This window comes from Suncus etruscus, chromosome 5, assembly GCF_024139225.1.
Source record: "Suncus etruscus isolate mSunEtr1 chromosome 5, mSunEtr1.pri.cur, whole genome shotgun sequence".
Classification (NCBI taxonomy): Eukaryota; Metazoa; Chordata; class Mammalia; order Eulipotyphla; family Soricidae; genus Suncus; species Suncus etruscus.
The window spans coordinates 7,775,626-7,792,636 of record NC_064852.1 but is presented as its reverse complement, the minus strand read 5'-3'; the positions used below and the strand labels follow the sequence as shown (position 1 = coordinate 7,792,636).

The window sequence follows — 17,011 nt, the reverse complement described above, 5'->3', positions numbered from 1 at the left end:
TTTCTGTTGTGATAAATACTACAGCACATTTGCCTCCATACTTGCCATCTCTCCCTACCTGTCTCCAAGCTTATCAGGAGCAGATAACATTTCTGTCTTCCTTTGCAAATCTTATTCATATCACACAGACCTTGCCTTGTTATAGACTACTATGTAAAGGATTTGGAAGGGCCATACATAAAAGAGAAAAGAGAGTGACAAAAGTAATTGATGTCAAGGTATGGGATGAGAGTTCTTCCCCATCACAAAACCCCCAAGGTTAGAATAGTGCCCTATACAAAACAGATTAGGTCTTAGACTATAAGTGATAAATAAACATGTTCCTAGAAGAGTGTAATAAATACCAGGAAAGAATAGAATAAAGCAATTTAGGCTTTTTTAAATATGGAGGCAACATAGTCAAAAATAGAATAGGAGATAATGGAGACTTCCATTGGTCCTCAAACTATGGCCCGCAGGCCACATATTGTATTTGTATCTGTTTTGTTTCTTCATTGCAAAATAAGATATATGCAGTGTGCATAAGAATTCGTTCATAAGTTTTGTTTTTACTATAGTCAGACCTTCCAATGGTCTGAGGGACAGTGAATTGGGCTCCTTGTTTGAAAAGTTTGAGGACCCCTGCTAGACCTTAAGGGTGCCTGCTGGTTGGCTCTGGAAATGATCCCAGCCTCTTCTCTCTTGGTACTCATTGATTGTTGCTTTGCTTACTAAAGGTCCTTAATGAGAACTCGAAAAAAAATTCACACGTTGGAATCCATGAGGCAAGAAAGGAACTATATTTTCTTGAATAAATGGCCAGCCTCTCAGCTCACTCACCTGGTTTCCCAGGTGACCCTAAAGCTTGAACAGGTCCTGTATGTTTGTCCCCTTGTGCATTTATTTGTCTCCTTCTCTGCAGCTGGCTCACACTGGAAAGGAGGTAGATGTTACAGTCCAGTTGGCATTTGTGTGGTAAGTTGCCACACTGGGTGACTTGAGCGTTGCTTTAAAAGAAACTATGAGAAATTATATGATGGACTGTAAAAAGAGTCAGAAAGCAGACAGACATGTTAGAAGTACTATTAGATTTGTAGCATATGTATTCTAATCATATTTCTCTATTTCTCTACTCTCCATTCTTTCTTGTGAGCCATTGTAGCCTTAAATTATTGGCTTTAAGTCTTTTGCTGTATAACTTTCTCAACTTTTTCCACTTCCATCCCAAGAAAGAACTACTACAAAGCTAGATATATTCATGTTATAGCTACCTTTCCTGCAACCCTCACCTATGCTTTAAATAAAAATTTCGGAGGCTAAAGGAGCAGGGCAATGGCAGGAATCATATATACCATGCTCAGTGCACATTCTCCAGCATTCTAGACAGATTTGAGAATTATTCACACAAGGATTCTATTTTATGTGAACGGTCTATTCAAAATGTATTAGACCCAGTATTATCTGTTCACAGATGGAAACATCTGATGTTCCGGAGAGGCAGTTCTAAAAAGTTCCATTATAGATTTGGACAGACTAGATTCTAGAGTTTGGTACCTTTTTTTTATTCTTCCATGTTGCCCATGGATTTGGGTCCAGTTCTTGTAACTTGAACAGAAAACTTTCAGATCATTGAACTTTTTGTTTGAACAATAACCAAACTATCCCGTTTCAAGTGGAAACTATCAAGTTTAAAATGTAGAGGGATAGATCAATAAATAACAGGGTCTACAGTAAGTAACTCAATATAGTTTGATACTAAATAGTACATATGGTCCCTTGAGCACTGCCAAGCAAAACCCCTAAACATAGTCAGGAGTAAGCCTCCAGGTGTGGTCAAAGAAGAAAAGAAGGAAGGAAAAGAGGAGGGACGGTTAAAAAATAAGAGGAAAGATTTTTCCAAAATCTCTCTAAGATAATGATTAGTACCAAGGCTTCCATAAGAACCTCTGTCTTATTAAAGTCAACAAATATATATCATATGTTCCTCAATGTTTTGAAATAGAGCCATGAGCATGGTTCTTACTCTTATGGACTGTATTCTTATCAGGAGAGAAAGACAATAAACCAGTTACAGTGTTATATATACCACTAGTGATGAGTAATAAATGTGATTGCTTTTGGGGGTAACGCTAAGACTTAACAAAAGAGGAGCATACTGTATGGGTTAGGGTAGTTTCAACACTTTTGCAGGAGCAAATGTGTAAGCCTCCAAAAGAGATGTATGTAGAGTGGAAGGAAACCCAAATCTTGACATTATTAGAGATTTTTCAAACAAGGTAATTATAGGATCTGGTACAGCTTTCCTTAAGATTACTTTAACCTCTGATTTTTGTTTGTTCTTGTTTGGGCCACATCTAGCACTGCTCAGAGCTTATTTCTGGATCTCACTCTTCTTGGTTATTCTTGGTGGTACACATTATAGCATTTGGGATGGCAGCTTTGAACCTACTTAAGCCATATGCAGACAAGCATCTCTCTGCTACTCTATCTCTCCAGTCTTACTTTTTTACTCTCTTGTAAAAAGTAAAGTGTATAAAATAAAAAAGGGAACTTAATTATACCATTATCACCATTTGACTTGGCTATTACTGTTATTTTAGTTATGTTTTAGTATTTTCATTAATACTGCTACTATTCATTTACTTAGTAATAAATACCCGTATTCACTAAAATCCCTTAATAGTGCTAATATTTTAGATCAGCAGGGGAGAAAAAATGGGGGGGGGGGTTCTTGTTCCTGAGACCAGAACACCTAAAGAGATTAGTGAATCCAGATACACTCTCCGTGAGCATATACATTTCTGCATGATTTCCCCTCTCAGGAGAAATTCAGAAGTTTTCAACTGTTTTCTAAAGGGGTCTGTAACCCCCAAATGACAACTAAAAGCAGGGGCGTCGGAGGTCATTTCCTGAAGCCTTTTCCCAGCTCTAAAATGGGAACCCTCTCAGAGTTCTGTGAAAACGAGAATGTTGATGTTCAGTTGTCATAGCAGACTAAAGAATTGCACTTTCCTTCATCTCAGCCCTTGTTAGAGCCAATAGAATTTGGTACACATTTTTCCTTTTGAGGAAAAGTTCGTTTATTTCTTAGAAATATAATCTACAACTTTGTTTATTCAAAAACGGGTCTCTTCGTTTCTTTGAGATTTAAAATAGTCAAGTTTATTCCAAATGTGGCCTGAGGTGGTCGTGACTATATTATTCACTGAGGACTTTACCCATCAGTCTGTGAACCCAGCCATCTGTGTGCGCCCTTACACTCATCTCACCATCTACCAGTTGTCTTTCTTTCCTTTCTTCCTCCTTCCTCTGTCTTTCCCTTCTAGTTTCCCTTCCTTCTGTTCCACCTATCTCTCCATCATTTTATCTCTCAAGTCTCCCTTTAGTCTCATCTCACTTCTTTCTCTCATTCATGTAATCTTCCACTTATCAAAATCTGCGAAGGCTGAAGTAAGACTTAGGACTTCTTGTTTTGGATTTGGGGTCCCCACCCAACAGTTTTCAGGGCTGTATTGTTAGTTGTGCACTCAGGGATCAATCCTTATGAGGCTAAGGAGATCATAAGGTGTCAGGAATAAAACATGAGTGGGCCATATGCAAGGCAAGCACTCTCTCTACTATCCTATTGGTCCAGTTCCCCCATTCTTATTCTTGTGACACTGTTAATCCTTGAAAAAGTTCTTGGAGAAACCTTCACTTACTCCTTTATTTCTTAGATAGTACCATTTGGAAAAAAATAATCTCAAGAAGTTGAAATCTATTTTGAAATAATAATATATGCTGCCTTTCTAATTCTGTAATCATAAACATATTAATAAGGGCACTCATTACAGGTCAAGAATCCTGAAAGTGTCCTTACTGGCATGAATATTTTTTTTGAGGGAGGGTGTTTGGGCCAGACCCAGTAATACTTAGGAATTACTCCTGGTGGTGTTTATGAGACTAAATGGAATGCCAGCGATTGACCATGAGTTGGTCACACTCAAAGCAAGCATCCTACCCAATGTACAATATTTCTTGCTCCTGGTATGAAAACTTTAGAACAATAGGAACTTCCCTAAACACTTTGAGTAGCTGGTGGTAGAAACCAATAGAGAATGTAGAATAGTTTTTATTGTATTAATATTTTTACTTAAACACCTTGATTGCAAATATGATTGTAGTTGGGTTTCAGTCATGTAAAGAACACCCCCCTTCACCAGTGCAACATTCCCATCACCAATGTCCCGAATTTTCCTCCTCCACACCCTACCCCCGCCTGTACTCTAGACAGGCTTTCTACTTCCCTCATTCATTCACTTTGTTATGCTAGAGAATGTAGAATAATGTTAAGGTTCTTTGGAATTTGGGAAAGGGCAGCTTTCAGAAAGGGGCAAACATCAATGCTGCCTTTTGCCACAACTATCCCCCTCACCAAACACACACGGATTTTATCGTTATCCCTGGCATTTGTGATCTATCTGAACATGTATGATGTAGCAGGAAGCCCTCCTGGCATGGGGTTATTTCAGTTTCGGAATCATTTTTCGACATGTACCTATCATATTCCCACTCGCCTTGTAAAACAAGCATTTTCATTTAAGACAGAGAGGTCTTTGTATTCTCAACAACAAACACATGGTCTAAAAAGACTGGCGGATACAACCTGCCCTTTTTCTCCAGCGTTCCCTCCCATTCCTCTGTGTCTGCATTTATAATGCCCTGTGTCAGCAGAAATATTTGTTTACAAACAAGGGTTCCAAGAGGACTGTATCAGTAGCTTAAACAAACCTCCCAAACAAGCCCCCCATGTTGTCTTTGGAATCTCCGGGAACAGTGTAGACCTTTAGCCAGAGCTTTCGTGGAAGGCTTCCTGCCTTTCCATCTTTCCATCTGTCTTCATGTCTGGTTTGTTCTGTCTCCTTCCATTTATTTATTAAAACCTCGAGAAGCCTGCATTGGAGAGACTTTCGGATGCTGGCCTGGGCTTTGTGGATCTCTGGGAAACAGAGCCCAGACAAGGAGTTGCTAACAAAAACAACACTTAAACACATTGAATCTTCAGTGTCATCTGAAACAGAGATGAAGTGAGGAAGGATTACTCATTGAATGATCACACTAGTAGCCTTCGATTACCTGCACATTGTTTATTTATAATTTTTGTTTGTTTTTTGGGCCACACCCAGTGGTGTTCAAGGGTTATTCCTGGCTCTCTGCTCAGAAATTGCTCCTGGCAGGCACAGGAGACCATATGGGATGCCAGGATTCAAACCACCTTTGATCCTGGGTTAGCCTCTTGCAAGGCAAACACCCTATGCTGTGCTCTCTCTCTAGCCCTCAGTTGCTTTATAATGTATTCCTAATATTGTGTATTATATATGTGCCAGACACTGTTCAACATACTTTGCATTAACCCTTTCATCATAATAAATCTGAGAAAAAGATATTCCAATTCCAGATTTCCACATAAAAGAATTGAGGGACTGGAAGGTTAAGTGACTTTTCCATGGTCACATAGCAACTAAGGTTAAAAAAAATAGGTCTCCATTTCCAAGTTTTAATTACTCTCCCATAAATAAATCCCTCTAATTGAGGGTTGAATTCCATGATTTTACATACAAATTTCTTTCCAAATTGTGTTTCTTACTATAACGTTTCTGAATTATTTATCAGATTTCTCTACCTCAAAATGTTTGACCTTTAGAATGGATGAATCTTTGAAGTAGCGATTTTTTTCTGTGCTTCATAGGGTATCCAACCACTTTCCTGAAGTTTATCCACTAGATGACAGTAGTCATCCCTCTTTTCTTGTTGAAATGCTTAAAATTATTTTCAGAGGTGTACCAAAATGACCCCTGGGGTGAGGCTAGGGGAGCAGTAAAACCCCTATTTTGAGAGTCATTATTGTACATGGATTCTTCTGATTAAATAGAATTACTGATATTCCTAGAACATATGTTCTCACTTGGGCACTTTTTTTACATTGGGTTTTCCCTGTAACTTTGCAGTGTCCTTGTCCTCCTACCTCTCAGTCTTGATTTCTTAGTCTTTCAGTTCTTCAACCCCTTTCACAGCCAAAGAGGAAAGAGTAGCGTGTCTATCTGGGTGACTGCTCTGATTGTTTTTTTATGCTTTTTGTTGGGGGAAATAAAAGGTCATCACTTGCAAACTTTCCATTTAAAATCCCCCAAAGATTCCACAGAAGTATTGAGTTAAAAGCTCAATTCATTTCATGCATTCAACAATTACTTATCAGGTCAACTATGTGTCAGGTCCCAAGCTAAGCTCTGAGAGTATGAAGTCAAAGGAGATAAAAAAAATACCTGCCCTTTAAGAGCTTATGTGATAGATAATCAGCTGAGAGAAACTCTCAAGAGAGTTTATTAGATGGAGAAACCGAGTCCCAGAAGGTAAACGATATTTGACTGAGGCCAACTAATGGCCAATCCCTGCGCTAAGGTAGAACATCCCCTACCCGATAGAACAAAATATAAACCCATAGGCCCAAGGAACATATAAACACTGTTTATATAACTAAAGCTTTAAAGAATACCGTTGAGTTGAATCATAATTGATGATTGTCATGGTGAAGGAATGTGCCTAAGCGTTGCAGCCCTTCCTTACACATATGAAGTCCTGGATTTGATTGTGGGGCACCACATATATACAATGCCATGATTTTTTATGAGATCTGAAAACAATAGGAATATGATATCTGAAGTCTGTGTCTTTGCTAGCCAGCATTTTATTTAGAAATCACTTTTTTGTTCTTTTTGTTAATCCAGATGATCAGTGAGTACTGAGCAGAGAGTCAGACATTGCTCATGATCATTTCAGCTTGTGATTTTATTAGTCTCAGAACAGCCATGATATCCTTGAGTAGTGGTTGTTATTCTTCATGGGATTTCCAACCCCAGATTACCCATGTTTGCTTATTTTATTGTTTTAGGGGTATTCTTCTAGTCTCTTGCTATAGCATTCAGAGGCTTTGTCAATACAGCCACAGAAGGGGCTGGATTTTTCAGTTTTCTTTATTGCTCTGTGCAGACGTCATTTCATCTACTGTTCACATCTTCCTCTCTTTATATGCAGAACATACTCTACCTTCTGTTGGAAGTTTCTTATCCGGGCTTTTCCCATCCATTTTTTTTGTTTACCTTGTGCAAGTCTGAGTACTTGTGTAATTCATTCAAAAAAGACTTCCAAGTCTTCTGGTCAGATTCAAATGTTCCTTCTGCTGCATCCAGTTTGCTTTTGCATCATGGAGGTAGAGTGTTGCATGCAGAAGGACGGTGGTTCGAATTCTGGCATCCCATACGGTCCCCCAAGCCTGCCAGGAGCTATTTCTGAGCATAGAGCCAGGAATAACCCCAGAGCGCTACCGGGTGTGATCCAAAACAAAAACAAAAACAATCAAACGGAAAAAGAGCATGCTCTGTTATTCCTGTGTATAATTAAAAATAAAACAAAAAAAAACTATCCCTTGGGCCTAGAGCAAGAGAACATCAGGTAGTGAGTTCAATCCCCAACAACACAATGGTCTCCCAAGTCTGCCAGGAGTAATTTCTGAGTGCAGAATCAGGAGTAACCCCTAATGGCCTCTCAGTGTGGGCCCCAAACCTCAGAAAAACAAAAATAAACAACAAAACTAGTCCTTCTACTCATCTACCAGTTTTCTTTTCTTTTCTTTTTTTTTTTTTTTTTTTGGCTAGGACACATCACTTGCAAGTTTTATTGCTTGGGTTTGAGTTCCAAGTTTGTGACTTTACTGTAAATTACTTTGTGGTGTTGGGCTGTTTTTATGATTTTATTTTTAAAATTTTATTCGAAGCACTCTGATTTAAAGTACTGTCAATGAATGAAAAGGTATCATGAATACAACATTTTAATCCACCCCATCCAATTCTGCTTCTCTCTGCCATTATGTCATCCCCTCCCTCCCTATTCTCTGTCTTCCCACTGTGATAATCTTAGTGCTGTAGAATTGTTCTGACCTTAGATTGTCTTTCGCTGTTTATTGTTCACGGACTATTTCTTCGTAATTCTACATATGAGTCGGATTATTCTGTGTCTGTTTCTCCATCTTACTCACATCTCAGCAGGATACTTTCTAGAGCTATCCATCTACTTGTTGCATGCCAGTGGCTTCAGCTTGGGTGGATCATTTGGGCTTCTTGGAGCCTCAGTTGCCTTCCAACAAGAATAAAAGTACAGTTTCTCTGCATGCAACAGTGAGATGGTGAGTGGAGCAAATCCAGAAGAAATGCTTAACCTCATGCCTGGCATGCAGAAAATGTTCTCCCTGAGCAAGAAAGGCTGGAAGTAATTTCACTCCCATGAAGAGGGAATCTGCTTCACTTTTCTCTTCATTATCACCTTTTGCTATCTTTTTCCCTAAAAAGCTCAACCCTGGCTGGAAGGGCCCGTATGAGATGATGGCAGCTTGCCTAAGAGAGGAACTTTTGTTTCCAATACTCAATCCACACTTTCCAGGACACATTCTTCTGCAATTGGTTTTGAGCCTGTTGTCCATGAGGAGCTTTGATCCTTTGACTCCTCCATGCGGGAACCTTCCCATTGCCAGTTGGCTGCTGGAATTGGCTGTAGGTGCTCAGGACTCCATCCCTCAGCTATTTTGTAAATGAGAATTGACAGTTTAGAGATGGACCCATTAGAAGTAGCCCGCTGAAATGTCGTCTTATTTACCATATTTTTCGCTCTAAAAGATGCATCTGACCATAAGGCACACGTAGTTTTTATTTTCTTTATTTAAGCACCATGATTACAAACATGTATGTAGCTGAGTTTTAGTTATACAAACACAGCCCTCTACCAGAAGATGCACATAGTTCTTAGATGCTCTTCTCCCCTGCACTCAGGCTTTAACTCCAGGCAGCATTCACTCTATAAGAAGCTCTTTTAGGGGGAAAACGTGCCTCTTATGGTACGAAAATATGGTAGGTGTTCCATAGAAATGGCTTTGTTCTTTTTTTATGAAAATAATATGTTAATATAATAATTTACATATTAATGACTACATCCTCATGATTGTATTTATCATTATACCAATGCAATTATAATATACTTACGTACATTTCTGGAAGACAATGATAGATTCCATGGCCCACAATAAGGATATGCCAGTTCTTAACGAAAAGGAATTTGCCTGGGGCCAGAGAGATAGCATGGAGGTAAGGCATTTGCCTCACATGTAGAAGGTCGATGGGATGGTTCGAATCCTGACATCCCATATGGTCCCCCCTGAGACTGCCAGGAGCGATTTCTGAGCATAGAACCAGGAGTAACCCCTGAGCGCTGCTGGGTGTGACCCCCCACATCTTCTTTCTTTGGAGTTTACTTCCCTACCTCCCCATTCCTTATTTGAGTTGACTTGCACCAATTTCATGTACAACATATGACAGTATCAACAAAAAGTCCCTCTTTTAGAGAATGTTGTAAAGTGTACTAGAATAGAAAAGGAATAATAATAAAATGACCTTAATTTTGTAAAAGAGGAACAGACATTTATCATAAATATCAGAGTGTTACTAGCACTTTTATGTATATTATAAATGTTTACAACTCATTTACACAGTCTTTAAGATGACACTTTCTATTAAAAGACTATTAGTTTACAGCTGAGGAAACTGTCATAGAGAATCAAAAGGATTAGGTCTTTCATTAATAAGACTATGAAGACTACTTCTCTAATAAACTGCTGAATTGTGATTTCAAGTATCACACTCCCCAGTACACACTCTAACACTTTCACTTGTTTCACATGTTGCAGTGACAATGTGCTAGGTCCTGGTACCTCTATTATCTGATTATTTCCTCCTAAACCTGACTCAAGTAGAGAGTATCATTTTGATTTTATTGGTGAGAAGAGAACCACTAAGGGAGTAATAGTGACATTCCTAAATCTCAGTAAATGTTAGAGCCAACGTTTGAATGCACATTTTGGGGGTCTTAGAAGATAACCATTTTGATGTGTCTGTGGAGCCTGCTCACCTAGGAGGCAGGCTTTAGAGTCGAGAGCCTGAGGGAAACCTAGGTGCACTCTGAGCTCTCAAAAGAGCACTTTGCCATTCCAAACACAACATCTAAAAGGGGCCAGAACAGTGACGCAGCAGTAGGGCATTTGCCTTGCACACGACTGATCTAGAACAGACCACAGTTTGACCCCCTGGGGTTCCATGTGGTCCCCCAAGCCAGGAGAAAGTTCTGAGTGCATAGCCAGGAGAGACCCCTGAGCATCACCCAGTGCCCTCGCCAAAAAATAACCCCCAAAAACCTGGGTATTAATAAAGCTGTGTGCAGGTTTTAAGAACTATCAGCCTTCTCCAGCAGTCAACCTGGCCTTAAAGCTGGAGAATATGAAATAATTTCAAACAAAATGAACATATATTTAGCTCTTTTATCAGAAACAATCTTGAGAAATCTTCAGCGTGGTTTACCCATGAGGAGATTGAGCATCAGAGTGAAATGAATCTCATCTAAAGAGGGGGAAAATGGGAAAAGAAACCCATATGGTACAAGTTCTCAGTAAGGTAAAAACAGGCAGACATGGTATCTGGATACTTTTTTCGAGGTTCCATATTACTACAAAGGGCAATCTGGCCCCCTACCTGCCTTGACTTGCCTGTCAAGTATAATGGTGATGACCTACCAATCTGACCTTGTAAGTGCCTCCAAAAAGTCACTCCCAATGCATTTTCCACTTTGCTTTCAGGAGACAGGGCTGCCCAGCATGTGGGAATGCTTGTTGTAAGCATCCTGGTAGGTTTGCTTTATTGGAAACCAAGGTGGTCCAGAGGCATAACTGTGTCATAGAACATACCCTCAGGTACCAATTCTTTGATATCCCAGCCTTCCACTAAACCCTTTGCTGCTGCAGGGTCATTTTGGTCCTTCTGATTGAACCCAGTGCAGGACCACAGGTCTACTTAACCCAAATCTGTCTGTTTTAATCACTCTCCTCAGAACAAATAAAAGCTTTCCATAGGATTGCTCTCTCAAGCATTTCTCTTTGGCTTTGATACTGACCATTAAATAATGGGAGGGATACACAAAACAAAGCAAAACAAAACAAAGAAGATAAGCTGCAACCTTTAGCTTTTCATTCTTTTAGCATCCTGAAAGAAACTATTGACCTAAATTCCCCCTTTCATCCCCACATTCTCTCATCTCTGCTTCTCTTCCCTGCTCGATGTCTCACAGCTCGTGAACATCTTTCATTCTAAGGCCCTGAACCTTCTTTCCTTTCCCTTACCCCACTCTATGCTCTTCACCTCTCACTGTAATACTCAAGGTTAGGTAGTCTGGAGGACCAGGGATCTCAGAGCCATCTGGTCAAAGAGCAAAGGGACTCTTTGACTAGCTGTGTGGTCTCCTATTTTGAGTAGGGCCAGTGAGGAGGCACAAAAGAACTTTCTGAGAGACCCCAGCAGAGGTAATGAAGGGACATAAGAACCTTGAGCTTGAGCTAAGAAATGGCCATGTAGGAAAAGCATCCTACATGTGAGGCTCTCTGGTTCTTAGAGTCAATTCAGTTATGGAGGCACATTCTTTTTTTTTTTTTTTATCACACCCGGCAGCGCTCAGAGGTTACTCCTGGCTCTACGCTCAGAAATCACTCCTGGCAGGCTCAGGGGACCATATGGGACACTGGGATTCAAACCACCGACCCTCTGCATGTGAGGCAAACGCTTTACCTCCATGCTATCTCTCTGGCCCCAGGAGGCACATTCTTAACCCAGATACTTCAGTTTCTCTCCCAATCAAGTGAATGACAGTAGAGCCCACTGCAATGGGACATGGTGATATGAAGCCCCTACATAGGGCTGTCTGTGCTCTTCACAGAGGCTCTTCTGAGCACATTTGTCATTATCATTATGATTTATTTGAAAATGTTATTTTGCCACACAGCCAGAAACCCAAGTAGAATATTCCCTCCTCCTACTTTCACTCTCCCAATGAGAAAAGAACATAGAACAATATAGATTTGATTAAAAAAAAAAAAACTCTTATCCTTAGCTAATTCTTCTCCTGTCACAGTGAGGAAAGTCAAATGTTATCAAAGCCTAGTTTGTGTGAAGTTATAAATATAATTTATAATTTAAAATATGATTTATAAATATAAATATAAAGAATATAAAGTGACCACACAGAATGGAGGTAAAGTTGCAGTATATTTAGCTGTGGAGCAATTGTAGACAACAATTTGGGAAGAGGGGGTTCTTTGCCTAGCAGTACTTAGAGGTTCAGTGACAATTCCTGAGACTGTTTGGTTACAGTGCTGCTTAGGAGTTTCTAGGACTACACCCAGCAGGGCTCAGAGAGCTACTCAAAAGGATTGAAATTGGGCTCTCTCACTTGAAAGAATTTTCTCCCTTCTGTTCACTGATATTCTTGGCCCTATAGATAACCATCTTGTCCCTGGTGTCTTTACTTGGACTTATGTCTCTATATATCTTGGTTCTATTTTCTTCTTCTTTGGATACCACACATAATGGTACATCCAATAGGGACCCCTGTCTTAATTTGGTTACCCCTTTATAAAAATCTCCTTTCAAAATATAGTTACATTAGGCTCTACCCAAGTTTAGGTCTTCTTTGGGGCATGCAGTAGAGGACACAATCCAATCTCTGACAGATGGAAAAGGACATCAAAGTAGAGTTACAAGGGAGACATCAGGATTCAAAACAAGATAACATGGTCTCACTAGACCTGGAAAAGTTGAAATAAGTATGAGTCTCAGAGTAATAGGAGGCTAAAAATTGAGGGAAGATGTTGAAGGAAAACACCAGAAGTCATTCTGAATTTCAGAAAATTCTGATCTTGGAGAATTTGCCAGGTCTATACAAATCTTGGGTCCCAGTAACAAAGGGCATGCTAACTCATACAGCAAAGAGCTAGTAATAAAATCCTTTGATTCTTACCTAAGTGTTTGTTTGGGTTCCAATGGAAGAAATATATGGAAAACAGCCTACTGGAATTCCACACCCCTCTACTACTTATGTTATGATGTCTTTTTATTTATTTCTGGAACACTTATTTCTGGATGAAGCCATTCTTTCAAGGAACTCATATTCATGTAGATTAACCTGGGTGAATTAAGACACCTAGGTCTTAATGTAGTGATGTAATTAAGATAGTGGGCCTGGACATGATCAATGAATACTTTCATTTTCTCTAAAGAGAAGGTGATGTTGATAGTTTTATAGTTATAATTAAGTGATAGAATCAGTATGTTCTAGAAGGTACTTAATTCTTGAGAAACGATAATATGCTCTTATTAAGAACAGACACGGGGCTGGAGATATAGAACAATATATTGGGTGCTTGCATACTGCCAACTGGATTAGATCTCCAGCTCCCCCAGAGGGCCTCCTTAGAACCATCAGGATTAATTCCTGAGTACAGAGCATGGCGTAAGCTCATGTTTACTACATCACAGAATGTACCATCAAATCAAAAAGAAAGAGAGAGAGAAACAGAGAGCAATATTCTTTGTTTTCCATGATGTATTCTCTTGAGTTGATCCCTATAAGGTAATGTGCTCTGTGTTAGATGCTGAGGCGTTTAGAAGTGGACCAGACACAAGTGTGAAAGATGTCATATAAAACTGCCCCTGTCTGTAAAGGAATCTTTGGATAGTGATCCCAAATCCCAGAGAATATTCCCAGTCACCTAGGTCAACAGTTTATATAACCTCTTACCAACCTCCTGACTTTAAAATAAGAAGGTAACAATAAAAGAAGCATTCAGCTTTTGAGGGTGGCTAAGAGGAGGGATATTATTTCCTTTGCACTAAAAACTGAGTTGCAAGAAAATAGAAAACAGGAAAAACCCTGCTGATGGCGGCGTAAGTGATTGATACCATGAGACGTCGGTAAGCCCCTTACCTGATGCACGCCTGGATCGCTCTGTGTAGCTGCCCAGGTGTCTGATCTTTACAGTGTGAATGGACTTTCATACATGATCTTGATACCAGGTTGTGCTAATTAGTCATAGAATGTCTATAGAAAGGCCTGTTTTGTTCCTCTGGTACCATATAGACAGTGCCCACAGACCTCGACTTAAAACAGACCATCCAAGTTTGTTGCACAGAGTCTGTATTGTCCTAGAGAATGGTGAGAACAGAGCAGGTAGAGATGATGGTGATGAATCTGGACGAAAGCACGGCTCCATGTCTTGGATGGAGATACATGGGAAGAGACAACAACATGGGGAGAAGCTAACAAGAAGTGGGAATAATACAAACATCCCACTTGAATCAGCATGTTTTTAGAACATGTCCTATTGACAGGGAACTGTTCTATCAGTGACTGCAAGCGCATAATACTATATCAGGGGTCATTGCATCTCAATAGCTTGTACACAGAACACAGATAGCGAATGGATTTTGGGGTGTGTGTGTGTGTGTGTGTGTGTGTGTGTGTGTGTGTGTGTGTGTGTGGTATGGTGTGGTCTATGTGAGGGGGAGAGAGAGAGAAAGAGAGTCTTGCTTCATTTTCACACACACACACACACCCTCCACAGAAAGTGAAACAGTCGATTAAGCTATTTTTATACACAAGTAAATATCCTGTCACCCCTCTCCTTACTCTTCTGACTCCCCTATCCTCTATCCCCATTGAAGCTCAATGATTCCCTTTGCCACTGCACTCCAGATCAACATTGCCCTCTGAACTTCTCGGCCTCTGATTTCAGGTTCTCATTTTCCTTCATGCATTTTCTCTCCTCTTTGTTCCACTGAAAACCCTTCTCTGCTCTTCTCTGCCTCCTCAGTTTTAGCAACCTCATAATGCCTTGCTCTTGCATACTGAATCTGGTATACAGACATTGAAAAATACACTCTTGTCCCTTCCCTTTTCTCTCTCAAAGAGGTGGCCTGAACCCCATCCTAAGCCCCTGGAAGGTTATGAACTGAGGGGGCACCCTACAGATGTGTAAATATCTTACCTTGTTTTGCAGCCTCACTGCCTTCCAAAGGCAACAGGAAAATCGGGGAAGAAGAGAGAGAGCCCCTGGAAAAACAAAAACCTTCAGGGAAACAAAGAGAGGGGAAGAAGATCCAGTTTCAGATGTTAAGTTTCTCATTAGAGGATCTTTCTGTTGGAAGGAAGGGGCTAGCATAGGAGAGAAGAGAATGATGAACTGAGAGATGAGAGATGAAATGGGGAGCATCAAAGTGCACCCTCAAACCTTTTGCTGGTTTTGATTTACACACAGAGTGAGTAGCAACAACATATGAATCTGAGGAAAGTCCTCCCAAATCTGCGTTCTGAACTCTGACTTTGCAGGAGTCAGTGGACTGATAGCTTTGAACAGTTCTCAGTAGAGATTACACTCAAGAGGCCTCCTGATTTCTAAGTCAACTTTGACAGTGAATTTTGAGGGCAATCTTACTTGGGGGGAGCCTCCTCATACCAACTCTTGATATATCAGGAAAGATGCTTTCAAGTTAGTTTTTCTGATATTTCCAAAGTTTGTTTTCATAACTGTTTATTCTTAACATATATTTGGACCCTCCAAATATATGTTAAAAGAATTAAAGTTAAAAAAATCAGCTTATCTTTAGATAATCCCTATTGCCAACTTCTCTTTGAATAATCCCTGTTTATCTACAGCAGTCTCTTTTTTTTTTTATAAACAGAGGTGCTGATGAAAGGATTAAGATATGCAGAAATAATGTTTGCTTGGCCCCAAAGTAAGGGTACTAAATTGCTATTGACACTGACTAGAGTGATAGTACAATGGGTAGGATGCTTGCCTTGCAAGTCTCTGACTTAGGTTCAATCTCCAGATTTCCCATATGCTCCCATGGGTAGGTACCACAGGCAGAATACCTGAGCACAGATTTAGGAGGAAGCCCTGAGCAACGCCATGTGTGTCTCCCCTCAAAACAGAACAAAACACAACACAAACAAATCGCAACCACACGAAAAACATTGCTTTCATCAAAAGTCAAGACAGATTACTGAGTCTAATTCAGAGATTCTGTTCTTCCTATTTCACCAAACAAAAACTATCTTCTTATTGTGTAGTTTCACCGCAGACAATTTGAAGCACCGATGACTATTCATCCTCCATTACTCTATATTTTCTTTTTTACCTTCTTTAGAATCTTCCCACTTAGTCATTTAAGAGATGTTTACCAAGTGCCTGCCTGGGTTTATTGCAAGGTGCCAGGACAGGGACCAGTGAATGTCTCCACCTTCGCCCCATCTTGATCCTGTCTGGGGATGCTTCCCACACCAGAGTGCAAGTTTCCTAAAAACTTTTAAAAAGAGTTTAACAGAAGAGACTGAGCAGCCCTCACACAGGCTATCAAAGAGAATTTCTTAGAAGAGGTGATTTCTATTTCAGTCCTGGGAAAAGCCTGAAATCAGGTGGCTGGACACTAATCATAAGCAAAGAAATGTCATTTTTTTCCCAGATGGAGAACCAATGTTGATGGAAGTCCAGGTGCTTTGCCAAGGTGGCACTGCCTAGAAGAGCGGGTTGACTTTAGGGGCAACACTGCTCTGTACCCAAAGGCTGGTTGGGCTTTGAGTGGGAGGTGAGGTGGAGGTGGACTTCGATTCCCAGCCAAAACTGCCATCCATTTAAACATCAGCTGTGAACAGAGGGATTTATACAAATGCTAAGGCCGAAGTGCCCACAAAGGAGGAACGACAGTGTGGGCCTCCGCTATTGATTTTGCTGGAAGCTCTCCATGCTCTTTTGATGAGCACTAATGGCAGATGCACTGTCAAAGTTATGGTGACCGCAACAATTCTCCAGCTGAACATAGGGCTATCCTTCTAAATGAGCATCTTTTATTCATTCTCCTAGCCCCCTCTTTCTCCTCCCACCTGGCCTCATACATCATCTGACACTGAAATTTACTCTTAATTAGAAAGTCTTCTTCCCCATCCAACAGCTTTGTCTGTGCCAAGGACACTGGGTATCTTCCAGAAAGGCTTGGGAATGGGGGGTTGGTGAGTGTAAAGATAATTAGAACCAGAGAGAATCTGTTAAGTGACTTCCTGGGGCTCCCAGATT

The 17,011-nt window shown here is 40.3% G+C and overlaps 1 protein-coding gene across 1 annotated transcript in view; it reads left to right on the top strand.

Annotated features, from left to right (window-relative positions):
* PAPPA (pappalysin 1) overlaps nucleotides 1-17,011 on the top strand; it is a 259,858-nt gene that overhangs the window by 16,466 nt on the left and 226,381 nt on the right. The window lies entirely within an intron of this gene.